At 38.6% G+C, this 25,233-nt stretch overlaps 1 protein-coding gene across 1 annotated transcript in view; it reads left to right on the top strand.

The window, feature by feature from the left end:
* The window catches only part of CEMIP2 (cell migration inducing hyaluronidase 2), a 146,916-nt gene that overhangs the window by 116,873 nt on the left and 4,810 nt on the right, over window positions 1–25,233 (top strand). Inside the window, exons 23-26 of the transcript XR_007947726.1 lie at window positions 3,995–4,178; window positions 5,647–5,895; window positions 17,144–17,250; window positions 17,723–17,847. The gene's annotated coding sequence lies outside the window, so the exon portion shown is untranslated. The remainder of the gene's footprint in view (window positions 1–3,994; window positions 4,179–5,646; window positions 5,896–17,143; window positions 17,251–17,722; window positions 17,848–25,233) is intronic.

The following is a 25,233-nucleotide window of genomic DNA, read 5'->3' as shown; positions in this document are numbered from 1 at the left end:
TCCCTATCTCTATATGATACTTGCTTTTTATATCATTTTTAAATATGTGATGAAAGAAATTATAGTAAATTGTTTTTCTGATGAACAGAAAGATTGGTAATAGAACATATCCATATATGTGTGTATAATGTACATATGTACACAGTGCTTATTTATAGTTATGTATATTAATATGTACATAATATTTACATGTGGATATGATGGGCGGAACCCTGAAACTTTCCTGACTTTGGGAGGGAAGAAACTCTCCTTGAACTCTTGAGAAACTCTTCTTTGGGAGAGCCTCATCTCAGGGAATCAAGATAAAGTGGTTTCATTATGTTATGTTGGTGGGACTAGTTGCACCCTCTATTGAGTTGAGTCCAGGCCCACTCCTACTTAGACTTAACTTAAGTGGTCTCATTACCTGGAGCTATGGACCTGATATCTCTATTGAGCTGAAAATTGACTCAGAATCACTCCCAGTAAGTGGTCTCATTAAACCAGAAATCTTTGCCTGGGGGCAGTGACAACATTGAAGGAATCTCATTCAACTGAAACCTTAGTCTCAGATTTTCTTATAAAAACATGCAATTTTAAACTCATCATTTGCAGAAGGCCTGAAGTAGGAATCATGCCATGCCAAGGGACCTCTCTCCCCTTAGCACAGCTGCCTACCAGGACCCCTGCCCACTGTGAAGAGACATTGTCTTCTCAGTGATAAACATGTTATCTCTCTGCCAGGATTTCTTTGCTAGTACCTTTATCTCTCTGCTAGGACTTTGTCACTTGGAAGTCAGTCTTCCTGGCAAAAGCTGGCTTCTGTAGTGTCAACAATAAACTGCCTTTTGCCTGTCTAATATTTCAGGTTTGTGAATTCTTTCATGTTGGACCTGTGCTGACCAAAGAGGGGTTCCCACAACTCTCTGCACTGCCCCTAACCTCATCAGATAACATGTGAATTCCAGGCATGAGGAATGGTTACTGAAAAGGCAGTGGAATGGAAAATTTATTAGCTGTGTGACACTGACAAGTTAGTATCTATACCATATCCACATGTAAATATTATATATACATTTATATGTATGCTCAGAGAAAATAGACTCTCTTTTTTCAGTATAATATTAACTGAGATCTTCAGAGAAAAAGATGGGGACAGCAAATTATTTGCCATTCTTGAGACTTTGGAATAGTCACCTTAAAGAGAGAAAGAATCAACTAGAAAGGAATAACATAACTATCTTGTTGCAGATCAGAGAATCAAACATTTATTAAAGACAAGAGGGTATGATTAAGGGTAAATGAAGAGATGGCTTTGCTAGAGAGTAAACCACCTCATCTTTGGAAACTGGAGTAAAGTAGGAGAGAATTTAGAATGATGTTAAGGAGTTATGTAATGTGGAGAAAAGGGATCTTAGAGGCTATTTCCAACTCTGAGATTCTGTAATTAATGAAAGCGAAGTGAATTCATTTTATCTTTTTGTTGAGGTATGAAAAATGAGGATGAGAAATCCCTTGGCTGGTGCTGCAGGTTCTTGGGAAAGAATTCACAATCCCAATTCAGTGAGATTTGTGGCAAAAATGGGTTTATTACACTGAGAATTTTCTCAGTGGGCTAAACCCTGAAAGGAATTTTAGCAAAGATGGGTTTACACTGAGAAGAAACAACTTTTCAGTGAGCCAAATCCTGTTGGCCCAAAGTTAAGGATTGATCTCCAGATGAATTTGAAAATCTAATTTTCAATTCAATAAAGAGTGGTGATTATACCTCAAGCCAAGATTTCCAATTGAATTATAGGTGGAAATCACCATCTGGGAGTTTCCCCTATGAAAAGGGGCCTCTTCCAGAAGCCAGGAGGAGTTGAGATTTTAGGGTTTCTCTAACCCAGGTCCACTCCCTCCCAAAGATCAGGGGGACACAGTTTACATCATTTTTCCATTTTATTCAAGGACCACATGGTAGAAAATGATAGTACCTTGGAAGTGTTGAAATATCTCTTTGACACTTGATTTGCAATCTCTGGCTAGTGAGAGAAATATTACTAAATCCTGAATTGCATGTCTTCTTCTTCTGCAATATGATATAATAGAAGAGATCCAAGGTTTTGAAACAAAAGCGAAATCAATGTATGCATGATTTATTATCTAAACCAACAATGAAAAACTAAAATATCAGTGAATATACTGATTTTTTTTTTTTTTTTTTTTTTTGGCTACTGAGTGTAACTACTGAACCTGCACTCCTTTAATCAAGCAGCTCATGGTAGGTTATAGTAATATCTTGAAAGTGATGAAATAACATTTTGATTTCTGGGTTTTTTGGATAAATGAGTTTATTTCCTGTGGAATATTTTTTGTGGTCTTTTGATAGCATTTGGTGTGAAGGAGTTAAGTTGGTGATTGTACTCTAAGGTTTACCCTTATCCTTAGGAGAAGTGTGTAGCTGGTAGTGTAGTTTAGAGTGAAAACAGGAAATCAGGAAAACCTGAGTTCCAATTCAGTCTCAGACACTTAGTAATTGTGTGATCTGAATAAGTCATTTAAACTCTTGATTGTCTCTGTTTTTTTCAAGTATAAAATGTATATAATAATAGAACCTATTTCTCAGGGTTCTTTTGAAGATTAAATGAAATAATATTTGCAAGAGAGCTTAGCTTAGCACAGTGCCTAATACACAATTGTTGTTGTTGTGTTCATTCATTCCCTTTTCTCTCCCCTCTCACCCTTAAGAATGATCCAGGAAGTGGATTTGCTTCTGAGCGAATTCTGTATTCCTAGACCAGGAATGTTTGAAGTGTAGACAATAATTCTAACCCAATATCCTTTTCAAAAGTTGGGCAAAAGAATTTCTAGCCTGTCTGCCCTTTCCCTTAGCTAAAATTCTGGCAATGAGATGGCTTTCCACTCTACAGAGGTGAGATGGGTTCTACACCATATTTTTACATGGTACTCAAGAACAGCATTTATACATTTAGACAATCTATTTTGACATGTACAGCCCTCTCTTATATATGCATACCATCTTATTATACATTCTAATCCTGAATCTGAGTTAGGCTTGATTCAGAAAACTGCTCTGTGATATATCACCTTGATGGGGGAACCCTGATACTGTCCTTCCTGACTTGGGGTGGGGTAGGGGAGAAATGAAGTGAAGTGCTTCAGAAACTCCTTGAAGGGGAGGAATGCTCCTTGAACTCTGACCTCTGAGAAAGACCCACCCCAGGGAATCAAGATAAAGTGGTTTCATTCTGTTATTTTGGTGGGACTGGTTGAGTCCAGGACCACTCTTACTTAGCTTGAACTTAAGTGGTCTAGATTTCTATTGACCTCTATGGATGTGAAAATTGTCTCCGAATCAATCACTCCCAGTAAGCTGTCCCATTCTATTGGCAATCTAGGCCTGGGAGCAGTAAACTTATTCAGTTGGAAAATTTCTATTCAATTTGAAGATCTTGGCTTGAGCTGCCCCCAACCCCCAGCCTCCAGCTCTCAGCCAAGATAAAGTGGGTGTCTGCTTGCTCAATTCTTTGCAGAGGGCCAAAAGCAGGAACATGCCATGCCAAGGAACCTCTCTCCCCTCTCCCCTCTTCTCTCTTCTTCTCCCCTCTCCCCTCTTCTCTCCTCTTCTCCCCTCTCCCCTCTTCTCCCCTCTCCCCTCTCCTCTCTCCCCTCTTCTCTCTCCCCTCTCCCCTCTCCTCTCTCCCCTTTCCTCTCTCTCCTCTCTCCTCTCCCCTCTCTCCTCTCTCCTCTCTCTTCTCTCCTCTCTCTCTCTCCTTGGCATAGCTGCCTGTGAGGACACCCTGCCTTCTGAGAAGACATTCTCTTTTCAGCATTAACCCCTCTTTATCTTTCTGCCAGGATTTCTCTACACCCCTTGTTTTTCTCTCTCTGCTAAGATTTCTCTGCTAGGAATTTTATCTCTCTCCGTCGACACCTTACCGCTGAGGAAATCAGTCTTCCTAGCAAAGGCTGACTTCTCAATACCAACAATAAACTTTTTTTTTTTTCCCAGTCTAACTTTCCAGGTTCGTGAATTCCTTCATGAAGAACCTCTGCACCAACCAAAACAAGTTCCCACAGCTCTCTGCCCTGCGCCAAACCTCATCAGCCTCATCTTATAAGACATTTGATTCTGAAACAGAGGACTTGGGTTCAAATTCTAGATCATTTGCTTACAACTACTTGTAAAACTTCAGGTAAGCCTTTTTGGGCTTCCATTTCTTTTTTAAAACAAAAGGGTTGAAAGGGATGATATCTAAGCTCTCCCTTCCACCCTGTGATTCTTTAAGACCCTGTGGTCTTAAAAGAACTTTTGACCTTCCCTCCCCATGCCCAACTTCTGCTCATTCATCTTAGAAACCAAAACCTTAGATTTCTTTACTTTTCCCTTAACTAAGGAGGAAGTAACAAGGAAATATGCTAACACTGCAGAATTACTAACGCCCAACAACGGAAACAGAGCTGACTCTGATGACGTTTTAGAGTTGGGGCATGCTAAGGCAAGGAGGAATAAAACTTTTTTTTCTCTAGCACAATCATGCAGGAAACAGCTCAATTGCAAATAAGGATAGCAGAACACATAGTTCACTGAGAGGCTGTCCCTGAAGTAAAAACACATTGGGAACAACTCATCAGATCAATTTCCTTCCTTTGTTATGCTATAGCATCTCACTGGGGTTCAGTGATAAGTTATGATTCAGTTGTTCTTTACTTCATGCTTCCTCTGATTCAAAAACATATGTTCCCATTCTTATATATACAACTGTGGTAAATACAAGTCATCTTTCATAAATTTCCACATGAATTTGAGGATTCATTCTGATGTAATAGGACTCTGTCCCCTGATCTTTGTGGAGGGTGGGCCAGCTGGCCTGGGAAAATTCCTAAAAATGATTCCCACCTGAACCTCCTGGCTCTGAGAAAACTATCTGGTTCCCACCTGAAACTCCCATCTCCAACTGATCTGGGAATCACTTTGGTCCAGGAAATAATCATTACCCTGATTGAGTTGGAAATTAACCCCTAATCCCTCCCTAGCCCCAAACCATACATAGAAAGTTAAATGAAAAACAAGACTCTGTAAGTAATCAGGAAGCAGCCCACTGAGAACTGGGCTTGCGAATTCTTTCTCAAAACCTATGACACTGGTCTGGGGACCCCCATCACTGTTGGGGTATCCTCATCCCTCAACAATTCTGCCTGGGAATTAAAGACAATCTGATACATATTCAGGATAGATTACTTACTTCCATGTTCCATAGTTTCCCATAAGTTTCATAAGCCCCAAATCATAAAGATAGCACTTTTTCCTTGCCTAGATAGATATATTGAATTATTTTTTAACCTCGAAAATATTTCTTGTTTTTATTCTTTATAAAACAATAAAGCTTCATTGTATTGAAATAATTTTGTTTTCCTAAAAGCATTTTTATTAAAGGGAAATAGATGGAAGAGGAATAAATAACAAAATTCTAAAACATTCATAATGCTTAACTGGGGTAGTTACTTTCTATCCCATGGAAGACATTTGTCTTTGCAGAAAGTACTGAATATGGGCAATCTAGATGAAAAATTGGGTCAGCACTTCTTTTCAAGAGCTACTTCAGCAGAGAAGGAAAACATAATGTCACGCAAATATGTTTCTCTTTTCTACTCCTATTTCAGATAAAGCAAGGATTTCAGAGTGCTCTATCTCACACCAGAATCTATGAGCCAAGCCTGGTCATGGACTGCCCCCCAGCTGGTGACTCTATGAAGATAAAAGCACTTTCTTACTGCAATTTCTGACATTAGAGCATCACAGATGTGTCCTGATCTTCAAGGATCTCAGATGATAAGATACTTTGGTCCTGAGCCAGTGACCAAAGCCTCACTTACTGAGTAAGGCAGAAAAGCTGATCAAAATCAATGGGGGTGAGTTGCCCACAGTTTCAAGGCAAGTGTATTTTTTAAAAAAATCATTGCAGTGTTTATTTTTACATTACATACATTTACAGATCATTCCCACTTTATAAGACATGTCTTGTAAGTACAAAATACAGGATTTAAATGAGTTTTATATTAAACAAATTGTAAAATCAGTGACTTTCCCTGAATTGTATATGTATACTCAGCATTTCACATCTGTAGCTCTTCCCAACACTCTCTCTCTTTTTAAATTAACATTTATTTTCTCTTCCTCTCATTTCCCATCCAATTGGAAAAAAAAAAAAATTCTTGTAACAAATGTATATATTTAAGCAAAATAAATTCTCTCAAAGGTCATATACAAAAATAAATTTGTCTCATACTACATCCTAAATTTATTATCACTCTGTAAGACATTGCATGTTTCATCATTTGTCCTGTCCGGCAGGACATCAACAGTGGGTCATCGAGTGGAGCCGGGGCGGAGGGGGAGCAAAGGCTCTGTAAGACAACAGTCTGTAAAACACGCCATGTTTGGGAACAGGATCGGAGAGACAGAGAGGCAACTCAAGATTTAAGATGGTGAATGTCTCTGTTTAATGAATGAAGAGAGTTTAATTAAATAGGATTTCTGAGTGGGGGGTTACAATGAGAAGAATGTCGGACCATAGGTGTGGCAGAAATCCTAGAGTATACTGTTATCTAGATCTTGGGCGGAGATGACCGATTTCTTGGGACACACATTATCTAATCTTCAGGAATTTAGGGTGTTTGCTAATCTTCTTAGCTCTTTGTTTCCTGCGTCCAAGGACATGGTCTCTGGCAGTGTTCAAGGACATGGTCTCTGGCATATCTTCAAGAGCATGGTCTCTGGCATATCCCCCTTTCTTTATTTATATATAGGTGGGAGGCCTGTCTTAGGCTATGTGGCCGGCATCCATATTCAGTACCCAAGTAATCCGACCTTAAAAGGCCAGAAAAGGGCAGGACCCCTGTCTTAGGCTATGTGGGCGGCATCCGTCCCAGCACCCCAGCATCAAACTTCCGGGGTGTGCTTCTGGAAAACGGGCCCACAATAATCCTGTCATTGGGTGTTCCTGCAGCCAGAGGGTATGATGACCCTGAAATATGGGGCCACAATAATCCTGTCATTGGCTCACCCACAGCTTATTTACTGAATGGGGGGGGGGGGGGGAATACCTGAGACCAGACCTTGTATGGATATGAGGAGGAGGTGGGGCAAAAGTGCTTAAGGCAAAGTGAATAGGAGCTAAGAGTTCCCATTCTTTCAGGTATATTGAAAAAATATACCAGTTTCCCCAATGTTCTATCTCTACCTCCCCTTTTCAAATGACCATTCCCCATATAAATCCCAAGAGCAAATCAAAATCCCTATACATAACAGACTAATACAGTAGCCTTTCCTAAAAAGCCCTCAAAACATATCAGCAATGATTACATAGTTTTAACAAATCCATATCAAATCTTAAACACACAGTAATAGATGATCCAGGTAAGGTTTAACAGTCAGTCATCAACCATTCCCAAAGTCCCTCATATCAGTTCAAAGTATACTCGATGCAGGATCAAGTCCATGGTCTCATTTTAAAACTGCTGCTTCAGGCTGTGAAGTGATAGGAGGCTCTCATTCCTTGCAGAGTGGGTGTGTCATGCTGGCAATCAAAGCTGATCAAAGCTGATCCAGGTTCCAGAAGCAAACCAATATCTGTAATTTGACCAAAATCTAGAACAAAAACACAAATCTAACACAAAGATTAGATCAGTCTTAGATAGACTCAGTTCACCAAACTGTTGCAAAACATGAGGAGGCCAAAATAAATTGACGAGCAATTTCCTATGTGAAGAGATGAGTTTGCTTTACAGGCCAAGCAAATGGCTGCAGTCTTACAGACCCCTGTTAATTGTCCACTTATCATGTAGAAATCTTAAAGAAACAAAACACAAATATCCAGTAACAGACAGATGACCAGGCGAAATCCTCAGTTGCCCAAGCATTTAGGATACAATGACTACATATGACCAGACTGAAAATAGCAAGGCATGACATAATTGAATTGCAGTAACAGTTCTATTGACCATTGCTCTGATCAGAGAGAGATCAGTTACAGAAGAAAAAATGCAAGAACATAACTATAACATAACATAAGCAGTTGTGTTTTAACAGCTTATCAATCAATTGTCCCAGTAACTGTCACAGGGTGGAGCTTTAAAACTCCCAAATAGCATTAGCTAATTAACTCTAAGCTCAAAAACTTTTACCTCCAATAACAAATGTCATTAATCAAATTTCTGATAAATCTTAAACAGTTACCATAACCTTACAGTAATAACAGAAAGAAATTTCGCCTCAGTTAAGTTCACAACTTAGAACAATTATCATATCTAAGTAGATGTTACATGAGTGAACATTGTACATACAAATCATTTTGCTTTTAAAATACCCAATACATAGAAAAATATCCCAAATTGCATATTGTCCATAACAGAAACATTTTCAAAAGGACAAAGAAAAAACCATTATGTTCAGGGGTCCTTTAAATAACCTCAGAATGACCCAATACAATCAATTTAGTCTTATACAAAACACCCAATTCCACATAAAAGAATTCAAGGGTTTTTTAACATAGCAATTAAACTTTTAGAAATACTCAGACCAAAGTATGGATCACATTTATGACCATATCTCTTAACCAAGCAAACCTTTATGAAGAAACAAATACTCAAACAATTAATCTAAAAGAAAAAATTTCCCTCAGGTTCCCCACTCAATTTCCTACATGGGGATCCTTTTCAAGATTTAACCCATCAGTTTCCCAATATCAGGTTTCTTCCCAAATCCACCCATTTCCAACTTTCTCTTTTCCTCTGACTACATACTTAAACAATCTCCTTAAAGAACTTTCCTTCCCAGATGCTCCTTTGGTAAAGTAGCAGAAGGCAGTGGAGGTGGGTGACTCCTTCCCCCACCTCTTCACCTACTCCCAAAAGTCTTTCTTTCACCTTCTTAACACCATGCGACCTTTAATTTCCCTTGCAAATCAGTCCTTCCTAACTCACCTGCATTCCTCTTTCCTTTTCCCATCAAAAACCTGTAAGATTCACACTATAGTGAATAGTAAACCTCCAAAAACCCACACATGTCCAGCAGAGCTGGTTTAAAAGTATAACTTAAGTTAACAAATTTCAGAAGGTGACAAACTGAATCAAACTAATACAGCTTTTTTTTTTTTTTTAGTTTTTTCTTTTACCACATTTCTTCTAACAGTGATTAGCATCTTATCTCTAGAGCTTTTTATTGCCCAGGCCAGGCTAAGCTTGAATTTTATTGCTCTTTACTCTAGTAGGCTTGTCCTTAAAAAGCTTTTTAAATCACTAGCAAATTTTTCAAACAACTAATCCCCAAGTTTCTTAATCATTGTTCTTAAAACTTAACAAAGCTTTTAAATCAGCAAAAACAGATTAGGGGCTTTTTCCAGGATTCCCCACCCTCAGAGAGAGGTTTTGTTTCCTTTTTCCCTTATCTCCCTTCTCACAGGCTGCTGCAGTCAGCCAGAGACAGAGAGAGAGAAAGATTTTTCAAACTTCTTGATATTTTCTAAGCCTGCAACACAGAGGCTGAATTCTTATCTCTTACAAGCTTATTTTAACTTTTAACACAGACACACACAGACAAACATGGAGCTCCAATTTACTATGCACAGTTGCAACGTTGTTTTCCAACCAACAACATAACAGACAAACCACACAGAACATAGAACATATATCACACAGACTACACAGTTATACAGATTCCATGACATTCAAGATTTTTTAAAGCATGAGAACAACAATTTTCTCAATCGTTGACACCCTGTCTGTTTCAGGAGCTATTCAGTGAATTTGAGTGTTTCGATCTTCTCTTCAGGTTCCAAGGTGTCTTGGTCTCGTAACTGATGATAGAAGATGTGTCTTTTTATGATCGCAGAATCTACTTGAGATTTAACGAAAGTGGTTAGTTTATTAAAGGCCCAAGGGCCAAAAGAAAGGAGGAGAAGGAGTCCCACAAGAGGGCCGAGAATACTAGGGAGAAGAGTGGATAGCAAGGGGGAAGTGGAGAACCAGTTCTTATACCAGGATTCATTTTTTACTCTTTCCTGTTTTCTTTTTTCCAGACTGTCCCTAACTTTTTGTAGGCTGTTTTCAACAAGGCCAAGTTTATCTGAATAAAAGCAGCATTCCTCCTTGAGGGCTGCACAAAGACCTCCTTGTTGTAAGAAGAGAAGGTCTAAGCCTCTTCTGTTTTGCAGGAAGACTTCAGCTAAGGATGCTACTGAGTCTTTAAGGTGTTTAAGTCCTGCTTGCAATTCCTGTAAATCCTTATCTATAGCAGCGCTCAATTGGGAATATTGTTTGTCATTTTGTATAAGGGAGGCTATACCCGTCCCCGTTCCTACCGCTCCTAGGCCAAGGAGGACGGTCAGGGTTAATGCAGTAAGGGGTTCCCTCTTGGTCCTAAAATTGCCAGTACTTTTTCTTTCCCAGATATCAAGGAAATCATCGGCCTGTTGTATATTAATATGAGGGAAGAGAAAGACAGAAACGCAGTAATCGCGTTTTTTGATAAAAGATCGGGCATCCAGAAATGTAGTAAGGCCAGCAGAGCAGGCAAAATACGAGCCGTCAGGAGCGGCCACATATTTGCCACGTCAGGTTGACAGGTATGGTGTGGTTGCAAACGCCTTCAAGCTGTTTGGGAGGAAGCATGTTAGGTCCTAGGAGACAAATTCCAATGAATTGATCAAAACTGTTCTGTTAGCCCAGTGGGGTCTTCTATCAAGGACCTCATTTCCTTCTTAAAGGCCCTGACTTCTGTGGTGCTCAGGGGAGCGTTCACAAATCCTATACCTCCCTGGGCCGAAGGAACCTCTCTTAAGGGATATAATTTAGGACTTGGGGTTTTAGTTCCCGGCAAAGGATAATTTCGGATATCTCTTTGAATTTGATCTAATTCCTTCCTTAAAAAGGAGAATGACTCTTTTTGGAGTCCAGGTGGGGTCAATCGAATTAAATCCTCCCGTGCCCTGAGGGGCCCAGGAGGAGCTGATGGGATTAAGTCCTCACCTTCCCTTTCCTAAAACCATGGCTTCTTCTGGGGGTGGGGATAAGTATGGAGGACGGAGAGATAACAATGGGTCCCATTGCTGGGTCTTTAAAGTTTCCTCCTTCGTGTCCTTTACACTTGGGACTCTTACTCAACATTATAGAAGCCCCGGAAAGCCATAGTCCTGCATATAGAACCTCCTCTGGATTAACAGGTTCTTTGTTATTAACACACAAATTCAGTATTTGGCACACCCAATCTTCAAGGGAGCCAAATTTAGGCCAAATAGTGCCTCCACCAATGTCTTTGTCACCCCAGACAAAGCAGCAATACCTTATCATCTTTTTCTTGCTTTTTCCTTTATATTTTGGCAGTTTGTTCCAATTACTTAATTTGTTTCCCAAGGGACTATCTACCGATATTCTCTGATCATTTTTCTCATTTCTCTCCGCGAGGGCTGGCTGGGACTGGGCCACACCCATTGAATTTGGACAGAATCTAAATTCCAAAAACACCCAAACACGCCCATTGTCGCCAATTGACTCCAGTCACCCTAGAAGGCCTAGCCAAGCCTACCTGTCCAGAGACCTAGAATTTAAGACTCAGGGCCTCACAGTGTCCTATGAGCGACAAATCCCCCCAAGACTGCCAAGAGTCTCCTAGCAAGCTCAAATTAGCAGCAACCATAGTGTGGCCACAAATTAAAATAGTTATTTAAGGCAGTTCTACTTCTGGTCTATGCAATCACACCTGAACTCAAAACTCCCAGCAAATATTAGCTGCAGTCCCAAAGGATTTTATCTTCTACATCAGTTATCATTAATCAAGGACTTCAGATAAAATCTAGTTCAAGAATCACAGTAAAGGGTTTACAGCTTATACAGCTATCTTTCTTATCTAAGTAGACAGTTTTAAATTAAACATTACACAGATCTTGAAGTTCACAAGTAACTGAACCAAATTTCATATAACTTATTGCCCAACAGAGATGACAAATTTTAAGGCATAACTCAGTTACAAATTACCCAATACCTCTAGAAAACACACCATCTAAGTAGGAAGGTAAACTATCCCATCTTAGTCCCTCAGCATCTCAAAGAATGAGAGAGGGAAAACAGGGAACAAGTCTAGAGAACATGAGAAAAGCACACGGGAAAGACAGACTTCTTTCCTAAGGGTATTCACCGAATTCTTAAATGGCTTCAGTTTCTCTCATTTACTCATTTCTTGCTGCAGTCAAGGAATGAGGGGAGAAAGGAAATAAAAAGCCATCTTCCAAAGAATTTAATTTGCCTTAACCTGAAATTTTATTCCCCAGACATCATTCCAAAGGTCTTTCTTGAAGCTGCAACCTGGCCAGGGTTGGAGCCCAGGAAAAAATCCTTTGTTGGCAGGGACATAGAATGCCAATCCAGAAAAGAATAGAACCGAGTGTGCTAAGAGCAAAAGGTTTTAGGACTAAGAAAATTAGGAGCAAAAAAGAGTTCCCACCTGTAGGGTTAGGTAGGAAAGTGTGAGACAGACAGACCTAGCCTGGCTTACCTAGATTATCTCTCCATAAGCAGCTAAGAAAGTTTTAAGTAGTGCCCTGAAGCTAAGAAAAAAAAAACCGAGAGCAGTTTAAAATCCCATCTTTGTAGACAGCCTTGTGAGCATGCGAAAGCGTAATTCTGAGGCTTCTACAGACGCAGGATGACCAAATCAGGGAAACTGAGTCCCGTTTAAATGTATAGGACGAGCACACGTCCTGAGGGCTAGAAGCTGCGGCTTTAAGAGCCAGGTAAAGGTCTGGAAGGGGCGCGGCCCACTTGTCCAAATTGCTAGCAAATTTCTATTTTAAAAGTTGGTGACAGCCTTTCCGGAGATTTGAGAAGATTTAGATTGAGTCCCCAATCTCCCCACTGTACAGTAACCCCAAGAAGGGGACAGGATAGGAGCATTTAAATGGCAGGTTGCCAAGCCACATGGGAGAGGTCCGAACCAGGCCTCGAGTTCTACACTCCCCACTCCATGGAAGAAGGGGGAGGAGAGGCCAGAACGAGGGTGGGGGAGGAAGAGATGCCATCTTACCCAGCGCAGTGCGTCTTGAATGGCAAGGGCTCCTCTGGCGATTCCACGCTGGAACTTGAAGGCAGGGCAGCTCATCTAAGTCCCCAAATCTTACTGGGAGAGCAAAACCTGAAGGGAAGACTGCTTACCCCTGTCCAGGGAGTAGCTGCCGTGGGCAGAGACATTCTCTAAACTCACCCCAATTTAGTGACCTTTCTCCTCGTGGCTACAGCCTGACCATTAGAGACTCCATTGCACTTAACAGTGGCATGGGAGAAGGGCTCAAACACAGCTCCTCTTACGTTTCTCCGGCTATCTCCCCAGAACAGAGCAAAGAGAGCGCTGGCCTGGGACCCCCGAGAAGGGTAAGGTCCCCAGAACGGCCACATGACCACTCTTTGGTCTGGGGTGGTGTTAAAGAGACACTTCCTCTCGTGTCTCAACAGTTCCTGCTGGAGAACAGGATTATCTGGTGACAGAAAAAAAAGATTAGAAATGCATTGAGATGCAAAGGAAGGGCCTTTCTCTCTCTAAAGGATTTGGACAGAGGGAGTTTCTTCAAGCAAAGCATATTCTCCCTACTACCTTTAGAGATAGAGTGAGACCAAAGAAAGAACGCAGATTCTTCCCGGAAGAATACTGCTTGAACAGCTCAAAACCCAGATTGGTTCTGAGTGTGCCCCGAAAAGGTCGGGGTCCAGTTTGATCGCCAAATTATCTAGCTTCCGGTGTTTGTTTCATCAGGGAACTAAATGTTGAGGTCTAGCTTTGGGGTACCTAAATGAAATTAGGGTTAAGGTCTAGTGGCAGGTTTGGGGTATTTCAAGCGAAAAGGATCTATGGACTGCGCAACATATTTTCTTTGGAAAGGGGCCACTGGTCAAACCAGACTGGAGTGTTTTGATCTTGTCCGCCTGCAGGCTGGGCGGACCAGTGGCCCTTATAAAAAATGGTTCTGAAAACCAAGGCCAGCACGGCCAGGGTACGGCTGTACTTGTAAAGGCTGATTGATACCTTGGTTATTTTTCCCTAATCCTTGTTGAGGGAGAAAACCCTGGCTTAGCATTTGTCTTGTGACTACAGAATTGGGGCTGTACATAATAATACCCATTTGTGAGAGAATATCTCTTCCCCATAGGTTAATAGGTAGATTAGGAACTATGTAAGGGCCGACAGTGCCCGTATTTCCCTCAGCGTCTTCCCAAGTTATCTGAGGACCCCGGGGGGGTAATTGCCGAACCTTGCCGTTGTTAGAGGCTCCTTCAATGACTTCATTAATTAATGCCCAGAGGGGGAAAACATTTACAACGTTCGGCCCTTCTTGTTTTAGGTCTCGGCCAACCTTCTGCCATTTCCCGGGGTGTATTTCAGGGCCATTTACAATAAACCAAGGATGGACCTTATCTATGTATATAAAGAATTTTATAAGGTCCTTCTTTTTTACTTTTATGCCTCTTTCCTTAAGATTTCCTTTAAGATCTTTAAGGAATATTTGTTCTTTAGATAAATACGATCCCATAGTACCGACAATCGCGAAAACTTACCTCTACCCTTACGGGAGACCGTGAGTTCTCTCGCGGAATGCTCGGGAGCGATGTCGGGCCGAGGTCCACTTAGAGCCCCACGGTTGGGCGCCAGTTGTCCTGTCCGGCAGGACATCCACAGTGGGTCATCGAAGGGAACCAGGGCCGAGGAGGAGCAAAGGCTCTGTAAGACAACAGTCTGTAAAGCCTACGGCTTGGGAACGGAATCGGAGAGACAGAGAGGCAACTCAAGATTTAAGATGGTGAATGTCTCTGTTTAATGAATGAAGAGAGTTTAATTAAATAGGATTTCTGAGTGGGGGGTTACAATGAGAAGAATGTCGGACTATAGGTGTGGCAGAAATCCTAGAGTATACTGTTATCTAGATCTTGGGCGGAGATGACCGATTTCTTGGGACACACATTATCTAATCTTCAGGAATTTAGGGTGTTTGCTAATCTTCTTAGCTCTTTGTTTCCTGCGTCCAAGGACATGGTCTCTGGCAGTGTTCAAGGACATGATCTCTGGCATATCCTCAAGAGCATGGTCTCTGGCAATCATTGGTCCTCTACAAACTTGAATGGCTATTTTATTGATCATAGTTTCAAGTGCTATGGTCTTGCTAGGCATTCACACTATAATAATAATAATAATAATTTATGTAGTTCTTTGTCAGCTAGGTAACACAGTGGATAGAGTGCCAGGGCCAGAATCAAGACTCATCTTTGTGAGTTCATGTACTTTATTTGTGAATTCATACTTAAGTGTAAGTCACTTAACACTGTTTGAGTTCGTTTCCTCATCTAGAAAATAAGTTAGGGAAGAAAATGGCAAACTACTCTAGTATTTATACCAAGAAAATCCCAAATGGGGTCACAAAAAATCACACATGACTGAAAACAAAACAACAACCACAATCACCACAACTACCATCACTACCATCTCAATCTTCTCTGATTTGTAAAGTGCTTTACAAATATTATCTCATTTTATTTACACAAAAGTCATGTACGGTATTATTATTATCCCTATTTTATAGAAAAAAGTCAAGTGATTTCTCCAGGATAACACTGGTAAGTGTCTAAGGCCATATTTGAATTTAAGACTTCTTGATCCCATGTCTATGCTTTACCCACTGTGTCACTGAGCTGTCATCATCATAATCATCTTTTTCATTATCATCACAAAACCTCTCAATTCCTCAAGCCAACTTCTTCTTCTTCTTCTTTTTTTTTTTAATAGCTTTTTATTTACAAGTTATATGTATGGGTAATTTTACAGCATTGACAACTGCCAAACCTTTTGTTCCAATTTTTCCCCTCCTTGCCCCTACCCCCTCCCCTAGATGGCAGGATGACCAGTAGATGTTAAATATATAAAAGTGTAAATTAGATACACAATAAGTATACATGACCAAACCATTATTTTGCTGTACAAAAAGAATCGGACTCTGAAATATTGTACAATTACCCTGTGAAGGAAATCCAAAATGCAGGCAGGCAAAAATAGAGGGATTGGGAATTCAATGTAATGGTTCTTAGTCATCTCCCAGAGTTCTTTCTTTGGGTGTAGCTGGTTCAGTTCATTACTGCTCCACTGGAACTGATTTGGTTCATCTCATTGCTGAGGATTGCCATGTCCTTCAGAATTGATCATCATATAGTATTGTTGTTGGAGTATATAATGATCTCCTGGCCCTGCTCGTTTCACTCAGCATCAGTTCGTGTAAGCCTCTCCAGGCCTTTCTGAAATCATCCTGTTGGTCATTTCTTTCCGAACAATAATATTCCATAATATTCATATATCACAATTTATTCAGCCATTCTCCGATTGATGGGCATCTACTCAGTTTCCAGTTTCTGGCCACTACAAACAGGGCTGCCACAAACATTCGTGCACATACGGATCCCTTTCCCTTCTTTAGCATCTCTTTGGGGTATAAGCTCAGTAGAGACACTGCTGGATCAAAGGGTATGACAGTTTGATAACTTTTTGAGCATAGTTTCAAATTGCTCTCCAGAATGGTTGAATGTATTCACAATTCCACCAACAATGTATTAGTGAACCTGTTTTCCCACATCCCCTCCAACATTCTGGATTATCTTTCCCTGTCATTCTAACCAGTCTGACAGGTGTGTAGTGGTATCTCAGAGTTATCTTAATTTGCATTTCTCTGATTAATAATGACTTGGAGCATCTTTTCACATGGCTAGAAATAGTTTCAATTTCTTCATCTGAGAATTGTCTGTTCATATCTTTTGACCATTTATCAAGTGGAGAATGGCTTGATTTCTTATAAATTAGAATCAGTTCTCTATATATTTTGGAAATGAGGCCTTTATCAGAACCTTTGACTGCAAATATATTTTCCCAGTTTATTGCTTCCCTTCTAATCTTGTCTGCATTAGTTTTGTTTGACCAAAAATTTTGCAGTTTGATATAATCAAAATTTTCTATTTTGTAGTCAGTAATGATCTCTAGTTCTTCTTTAGTCATAAATTCCTTCCTCTTCCACAGGTCTGAGAGGTAAACTATCCTGTGTTCCTCTAATTTATTTATAATCTCATTCTTTATGTTTAGGTCATGAACCCATTTTGATCTTATCTTGGTGTATGGTGTTATGTGTGGGTTGATGCCTAGTTTCTGCCATACGAGTTTCCAATTTTCCCAGCAATTTTTGTCAAGCAGTAAGTTCTTATCCCAAAAGCTGGGGTCTTTGGGTTTGTCAAACATGAGATTGCTATAGTTATTGACTGTTTTGTCCTTTGAACCTAACCTATTCCACTGATCAATTAATCTATTCCTTAACCCAATACCAAATGGTTTTGGTAACTGCTGCTCTATAATATAATTTTAGATCTGGTACAGCTAAGCCACCTCCATTTAATTTTTCTTTTCATTAATTCCCTTGAAATTCTTGACCTTTTGTTTTTCCATATGAACTTTGTTGTTATTTTTTCTAGGTCACTAAAATAGTTTTTTGGGAGTCTGATTGCTATAACGCTAAAGAAATAGATTAGGTAGTATTGTCATCTTTATTATATTTGCTCGCCTTATCCAAGAGCATTTAATATTTTTCCAATTGGTTAGATCAGACTTAATTTGTGTGAAAAGTGTTTTGTAGTTTTGCTCATAAAGTTTCTGATTTTCCCTTGGCAGATAGACTCCTCTCCGCCATCTTAACCGGAAGTCTCGGCAGATAGACTCCTAAGTATTTTATACTATCAGTATATACTATATATAATATACTCTCAAGTGTCAAGCCTACTTCTTAAGACAATAAGGTAAGGTTCTGATCATAGGCCAAATATTTTCCATGTTTTTTTAATTCTATTGCTACTTGTTATGCCACAGTTCCCTTTTAATGTCCTGACCCAGTTTCTCCATTGTCCTATTTAGTTACTCTGCCTCAGGTTATAACCTTTCCCTTAATGTTGATGAGATAAAGGTTTTATATCTTTAGGCTATAATCATTCCTTCTTAATGTTTGACAGGATAAAGGTCTATCCATTTTAGACATCATTAGAATATCAGTAACCTCTCCAGTACCTCCCTCCATTGTGTCATCCTAGGTGCTTCCCCACATTAGGTTATCCCCATCCAGGTACCTTCCCCATTAAGTCATTGTTCTTGTTATCCTATAAAAGTCTTGTATCTGATATTCACTGTTGGATACTTTGAGATGAGAGTCTGATACAGTCAATTGATTTACTCTCCAATAAATTAATAATCAAATTGTTCTCTAATCTATCCTTCCTCAGTTTCTCCAGCATTACAAAATCTCTTTTCTATGATTCTACAATACGTTTATTTCTGCTATGTTCTACTGCCTCTTACTCATAAGGCAATTGATCATTTTTCTACTCACCTGTGGGGTCTCCTGTAGCACTTCTGGAAAGGGGCAAGTGAGAGAAACCAACAGCTATCTGTTGCTCACTAGAAACTGAGCTAAATGCTCTGGAGTCCTAGGCATTAATTCAGCCTGCTTTTTGGATCATATAGGTAGTGCAGTGGTCAGGACTCTGGAATTTGAATTAAGAATACTTGAGTTTAAGTTTTGTTTCAAAAACTACTTGTATAGTCTTAGGCAAATCACTCAAACCCTTTCAGCCTCATGCATGTCTTTATTTGTAAAATGGATATAATAAAAACACCTTTCTCACAAAGTTGTTGTGAGGATCAAATGAGAAGACATATGTAGAGTATTTTGCAAATTTGAAAGTTCTATATAAATGCTAACTTATGGTAGTTATTGTTAGCAGCAGCAGCAGCATCATTACTATTAGATAGGTAAATTGACTCTCACCATGAAAATCTGAAAGCGATAGGAACAAAGTCTATGATTTTATTGATTCAGAATTCCCAGAAGGGGAAAATACAGGTCAGGAACTTTTTAGTAATTTAATCATCAAGATTTCCCTAAAGCATCAAGGCATTGAGTAATTTTGGATTATATTGCTAGCATATGTTAGAAGCTGGATTTAAAACCAGGTTTTTCTGGGGCATATTTGAGGTCATATTTTCTTTTCATTATTCTAGACTAAAATCAGTTCTAAAAGAGCAGCAAAAATATCATCCTATGCTTATTAGTTTTCAGTAAAGTCCAGGGGTCCTCAAACTACGCCCCGTGGGCCATATGTGGCCCTCACTCAGGGCTATGAAATTTTTTTATTTAAAGGCCCACAAAACAAAGTTTTGTTTTTACTATAGTCTGGTCCTCCAGCAGTCTGATGGACAGTGAACTGGCCCCCTATTTTAAAAGTTTGAGGACCCCTGATCTATACATTAATTGTTTGAGGAACTTCTTTTATTGGATTGATGTGAGGCATATTGACAGGTGGCAGATAGAGGATGAGTTGAGCTGGGAACTGAACAAAAGGAAGAGCTTGAAAAGGACTGAAATTGGAAAACTTTATTGTTGCCACAAATGATCATTTATTTAGCACTCCAATTATTCTAGTGCTTCTCTGTGTCTGTGACTCATGGAATATCATGAACTTGGGAGAAACAAAATTATAAAATGACCTAAAGGGTAATGGACAGATGTGGGGTCCTCAGCTAGTACAGACCTGTTGACACCAGCTGGTGTCTGAGCACTTATCCAATTATCGTAGCCTCTACGCCCTTTGGATAATCTCTGGATACGACAGAGCAGTTCTGACACCCTTTATGCAGTTAAAGAAGCTTTATTGCTTGGTTACATCATCTTGTCTCTCCTCCTGCTTCCCTGCTTCCTCTCTCTCGCTCTGCTGTCCTGTACTTATATCCCTCTCATCTCCCTTGCCAATGTGACCTAGCAACAAGTATGTGTTTAGCTTGTGTATCCAGGAGCCCAACTCATGAGACGGTGGGGACAATCTCGATTTGGTGCATGCTCAATGCCTGTCCTGGTGTGTCTACAGGTGTACCCTGCACCTGTAGCCAGTGAGACAGAACTCACACCGGAGGCCTTAACATCCATTCCCAAGAATGAGCTGACTGAGATCCAACCAGCCCCAAACCACAAAGGTCAAGTTTGCTGAAGACTTATCTTTGCTTAGACTTGTTGCCTGTGCAAATGGGACATTGTGTGCAAGTTATATGATGAAGGGTCTTAAGATTAATGCAGACTCTTGTTATTCTGTTCCCTAGCAATCTTGTTGCTAGGTTCCCTAACAGATAGACATATGGGAAATGGAAGCGTAGTATAAAATCTTACCAATAAAACTTACACTTAAGGAATTTCATAAAAACATTATATATATATATATATATATATATATATATATATATATATATATATATATATATATCTCCATTATTTTGTCCAATGTCATTATGACATTATGACCAGAAATAGCATTTTGTAGCTAATAGAAATCTAGCCTTAGTCAAGAGAACCTGTACTCAAATTCAAATTTTATTGGTTATGTGACTCAGGTACTCTAAGTTGAAGATAAGTGGTGGCTTTTAATAGGAATTTGTCTACTTGGACATTCTCAATTTTTATGAAATTACAGGACTTCCCTTTTATCAATCAGCCTTTTATCTAAAAGAGATTTAAGACAAAAGGAAAGGTGCTACATACTAAGAAATGTTCATAGAAGCATTTTTTGTAGCAGCAAAGAATTAGAACCTAAGGTGGGGTACACATCATTTGGAGAGTGATTAAAAATTTATGGTATACAAATCAATACAATATTGTGGGAAAAGAAATGACAAATGGGACGATTTTAAACTTGCTGAGGAAGATTTTTATGAATTGATATAGAAGGAAATGAGCTAAATCAGGAAATAATTATAGCAACCCAAGTAAGGAAAAAAAAAACTTTGAAAGACTTGAGGATTCTGTTTAATGAAGGATGTACAATAAAGCATGCTACTGATCTCTTCAAAGGTGATAAATGTCTGTGATGAAACAAAAAATAACAATTTAAAATGTGCTCCACATGGGAATTTATTTTACTTGATCATACATATTTTCTGTTAAATACATTGTTTTTTCTTTTATTTATAGTTGGTGGGTTGGGAGAGAAGGGTAGATAGCCAAAAAAGTAATTTAAAAAAAAATGAAAAAATCACTGAGATGTCTTAGAAAGAGATAGAAAGAGACAGAGAAAAGAATAAAGGCCAGAATGGCAGGACAGCTTTGAAAGTTACATATTGAATTTGTTACACACACAAAAAAGCAAGCTATATATGAAAGGTCTGCAGTTTCATGTACAATTCTCTTTTTCTGCATACACACACACACACTCACACACACACACACACACACACACGGAAATATGAATTTAGCATTAAATTCAGAATAAAAATGGATTTAAAAAAAAAAAGAAATACAGTCTTTATGTTAAAGACCAGAGAAAGAACTTGTAGCAAGAAAGAGACAGAACATTTTTCTTGACTATACATATTTGTAATAGGTTTTGTTTTTTTTTCTTGTTGGTGGGTGGAATAGGATGTGGGAGGAAGAGAATTCAGAACAGAAAAAAAATAAAATGGAATTTTTTTTTTTTAAATTGAGATACAAAACTTCTTGGCACTCTCATAGGTAAAAAAAAAAAAAATTAGAGAATGGTTTCTACTCAGTTGGATCATAATTGACATTTATATGATTGCTTTATGGCTGGCATAAGTCAAACATTCAAAGAAAAATCAGTTCCACTATTCACAAATCGTTGCATAAATCATGAAATAAATGCAAAAAAGGAATCCCATCAAATACAAATGGCACAGATATGGCCTTAATATATAAATCAGGAAGAAAACTATAGACCAATATTTCTAGTGAATGTTGTTGGAAATTTTTTAAAATCAAATATTATCTAAGATACTAACATAATATGCAACAAAGATTACGATTAATCTCTGACCACACTTGCATAATTTTCATTTGACCATTAACCTCAAGTCTGTAAAAGATTACTATCAGTTCCATTTTACACATGAAAAAACAGACTCAGGTTAATCAGTAGTTCATAGGATCATAGGTTTAGAGTTGGAAGAATCTTAAAAAGTCCATAATTACAAATAAAAAGACTGAGGTTCATTGAAGTATAATAACTTGCCCAACGCCATTCAAATCAGATGTGCTAGAACCAGGTTTTAAATCCAAATTTAGTGGAAATCCACTTCAGGTAGATTGTCTATAGAGGGTTCATGGGAAAACATGAACACAAGTTACACAAAATAAAAAGTATGGAAGGACTTGTGGATAAAATCATAGATTCTTCAAAGTATAAAAGTGCACACTTGGAAGGGACCTTCAAGGCCATCTAGTGCCATTGCCCTCATTTTAGAAATGAGGAAATTTAAACCTAGTGAGGTACCTGATTTGAGCTAAAGTCATGCAGCTAGTAAATAATCAAGTCAGAATTTTCTCAATTTCCTTATCTGTAAATTCAGAGTGCCGGACTCTATTTCTGTGATTCACTAACTCGAAATTCAATGTTCTTTCCTCTATACTAAATGTTTAAGGTAAGAGAGAGCATTGTAGTTCAGTGTAATTGAATTCTAGAACATAGTCAAGCCAAAAGAAACTCTTCGGTATTTGTACACTACAGTAATTTTCTAGGATGGGATTGTGCCTCCAAGGACTGCCAAGTTCTCCTCTAAGAGGTCATTTTAATCATAGTACTTGTGCTCACTAAGAAATTAAAATGAGGAAAAAAGAACTGGAATAACCTTGGGTTGAAGTAATACTAAGTAGCCATTTTGTACGGGAAAGAAATATCAATCATTGTCACTCTGGGAACTGAAAAGGATGGATTTTGTCTGGGGTGTGGAAGGAAAAGAATCAAGGAGACACTGTGAATGACTTTGAAAATGAGGAGATTTTCCACAGTTGGAGGAGTCTACTCCATGTCCTGAAGTTCACTGCCAGCAAAATCCCAAACAGATGTCCCAAACTTGTGGTGTTGAGGATGTTTGCTACAGGGGAATTATTAGATACCTGTGCCAAGTAGACCTCGGACACCACCTTTTAATCAGTATCAGCTGGACAAAGTTATGGCAACTACACAAACTATATTTTGTTCTCACTTGCTAATTAGGGTAGGAACCTTTCTGAAACTACTAATTATTATTATTATTTTTAAATTCTGCTAAATGCTAGGAAAATGTGTGGAAATAAAAACAGGCCTCCTGCTATGACATTTCTGAAGAGACATCAAGCCAGATTGTGAACAACCAAATTATTCTGAGTACTATAAACGCTTAAATTGTAAATGACTCATAAAGGAATTTACAATTTATTTGAGCATTTATAGTACTCAGAATAATTTGGTTGTTCACAATTATTCTTTAAACAATATTGTTGTTACTGTATACAATATTCTCTTGTTTCTGCTTATTTTACTTTTCATTATTTCATATGATTTTTTCTATATTTTTCTAAAATTAGCCAGTTCATTATTTCTCTTTTTCCATTTCATCAATTCTACTAAGTAATTGTTTTCTTTAGAATATTTTTTTCCCCTTAGCTTCTATTATTTCTTACAGCATAGTAGTATTTTATCACAATTACATATCACAACTTGTTTAGCCATAGCCCAATTGATGGGCAACCTCCTCAATGTCTAGTTCTTTGTCATTAAAAAAGATAGGTGCTATAAATATTTTAGAATGTATAGATTCTTTTCCTTTTCCCCGATTATCCTGGAACATAGGACCAATAATCAAAGTATATACACCATTTTATAATTCTTTGGGCATAATTCTAGCTCACTTTCCAAAAGATTCTGTGACTCTTAAAATACCATAAGAATGTCAATTATTATTTAGCCTCTTAAAAGGTAGTCTGGTGTGAGTAGTTGATGGAATTTTGGGTTTAGGGTCAAGAATACTCATGTTCAAATCCCTGACTTTGATGGTTAATAGTTGTGTGACACTGGGCAGTCATTTAACTCCTCAGTGCTTCTAACAACTGTACTGTCATAAAGACTCGTTGATCCTCAGTGGGGAAAGATCTCTATTCTAGAAATCACAGATTCAGAATCATTTCTAACCTTCTCCGACCTCTTATTCTACAATTATATAGTTGAACCTTCATATTGCTGCCAGAATGCTTCACATCCATGTGTACTCACTTTTTCATTGAGCAACTTGGACTAGATCAGAAGTTCTTGGCCTTTTCTCATGTCATAGCAGTCTGGTGAAGCTTATCACAGTATTACAAAGGAAACCAATTATATTGAAATACAATTATAACTGTACCCTTCCTCCCAAATTTATGATATAGCACTATAATAACTACTAGTGTTTATATAGGTCTTTAAGATTTGCAGCATTCAATATGTAAGTTGGGCAGGTAGGCCTGGAGTCAGGAAGACTCATATTTCTGAGTTCAAGTCTGACCTCAGACACTTACTAGCAGTGTGACCCTGGGCAAGTCACATAATTCTGTTTACCTCAGTTTGCTCATCTGTAAAGAGAGCCTGAAAAGAAATGGCAAACCATGCCAGAATTTCTGGCAAAAAAAAAAACAAAAAACAAATAGAGTCATGATGAGTCAGAGATAACTAAACAGAACTGAACTAAAACTTAAGATGTGCAGGACAACTGACAGATATTTCAGCTTCTCCCCTTCCCTCCCCACCGACCCTGGAAAGTATGGACTTTATTATTCCTATTTTACAGATGAGAAAAAGTAAGATGGAAAAGTCTGATTTGCTCAGGGAAACACAGCGGGGAAGTGTTTGAAGTTGGAATTGAATTTGTCTTTTTTCTAGGCCTACTACCCTATACATTGAGTTGCTGAGTTACATATATATATATATATATATATATATATATATATATATATATATATATATATATATATACACATACATATATACGCATTGTACTAGAGACTCAGGTCCTTTCTTGAGCTGAACTGCTAATCACTCAAACTTTACCACAACTCCAATGGGTCAGCTACATTGCAATCTTTCCCCTTCTCATCCTGCTGAAAAGTGAGTCTGGCTTGTCTCACACCACCCTCTAATCCTTCCTACGATTATCTGTATACACCAAACATCGAGCTATCACAGAACAGTGAGAAGGGCCATTTTCTCAAACATATGCTAATAGAATCATTGTCCAATAGGTAATTAGACTTAAGTGCTTGGTTGTTTGATTCAAGCATACCTTTTAAGAGTTTCAGCCCTTTACACCATATGTGTATATATATTTCTTCATTAATGCAT

This window comes from Antechinus flavipes, chromosome 1 (genome assembly GCF_016432865.1).
Source record: "Antechinus flavipes isolate AdamAnt ecotype Samford, QLD, Australia chromosome 1, AdamAnt_v2, whole genome shotgun sequence".
Lineage (NCBI taxonomy): Eukaryota > Metazoa > Chordata > Mammalia > Dasyuromorphia > Dasyuridae > Antechinus > Antechinus flavipes.
Note: the sequence above shows the minus strand (reverse complement) of the source record. Positions and strands in the feature narration are given on the sequence as shown.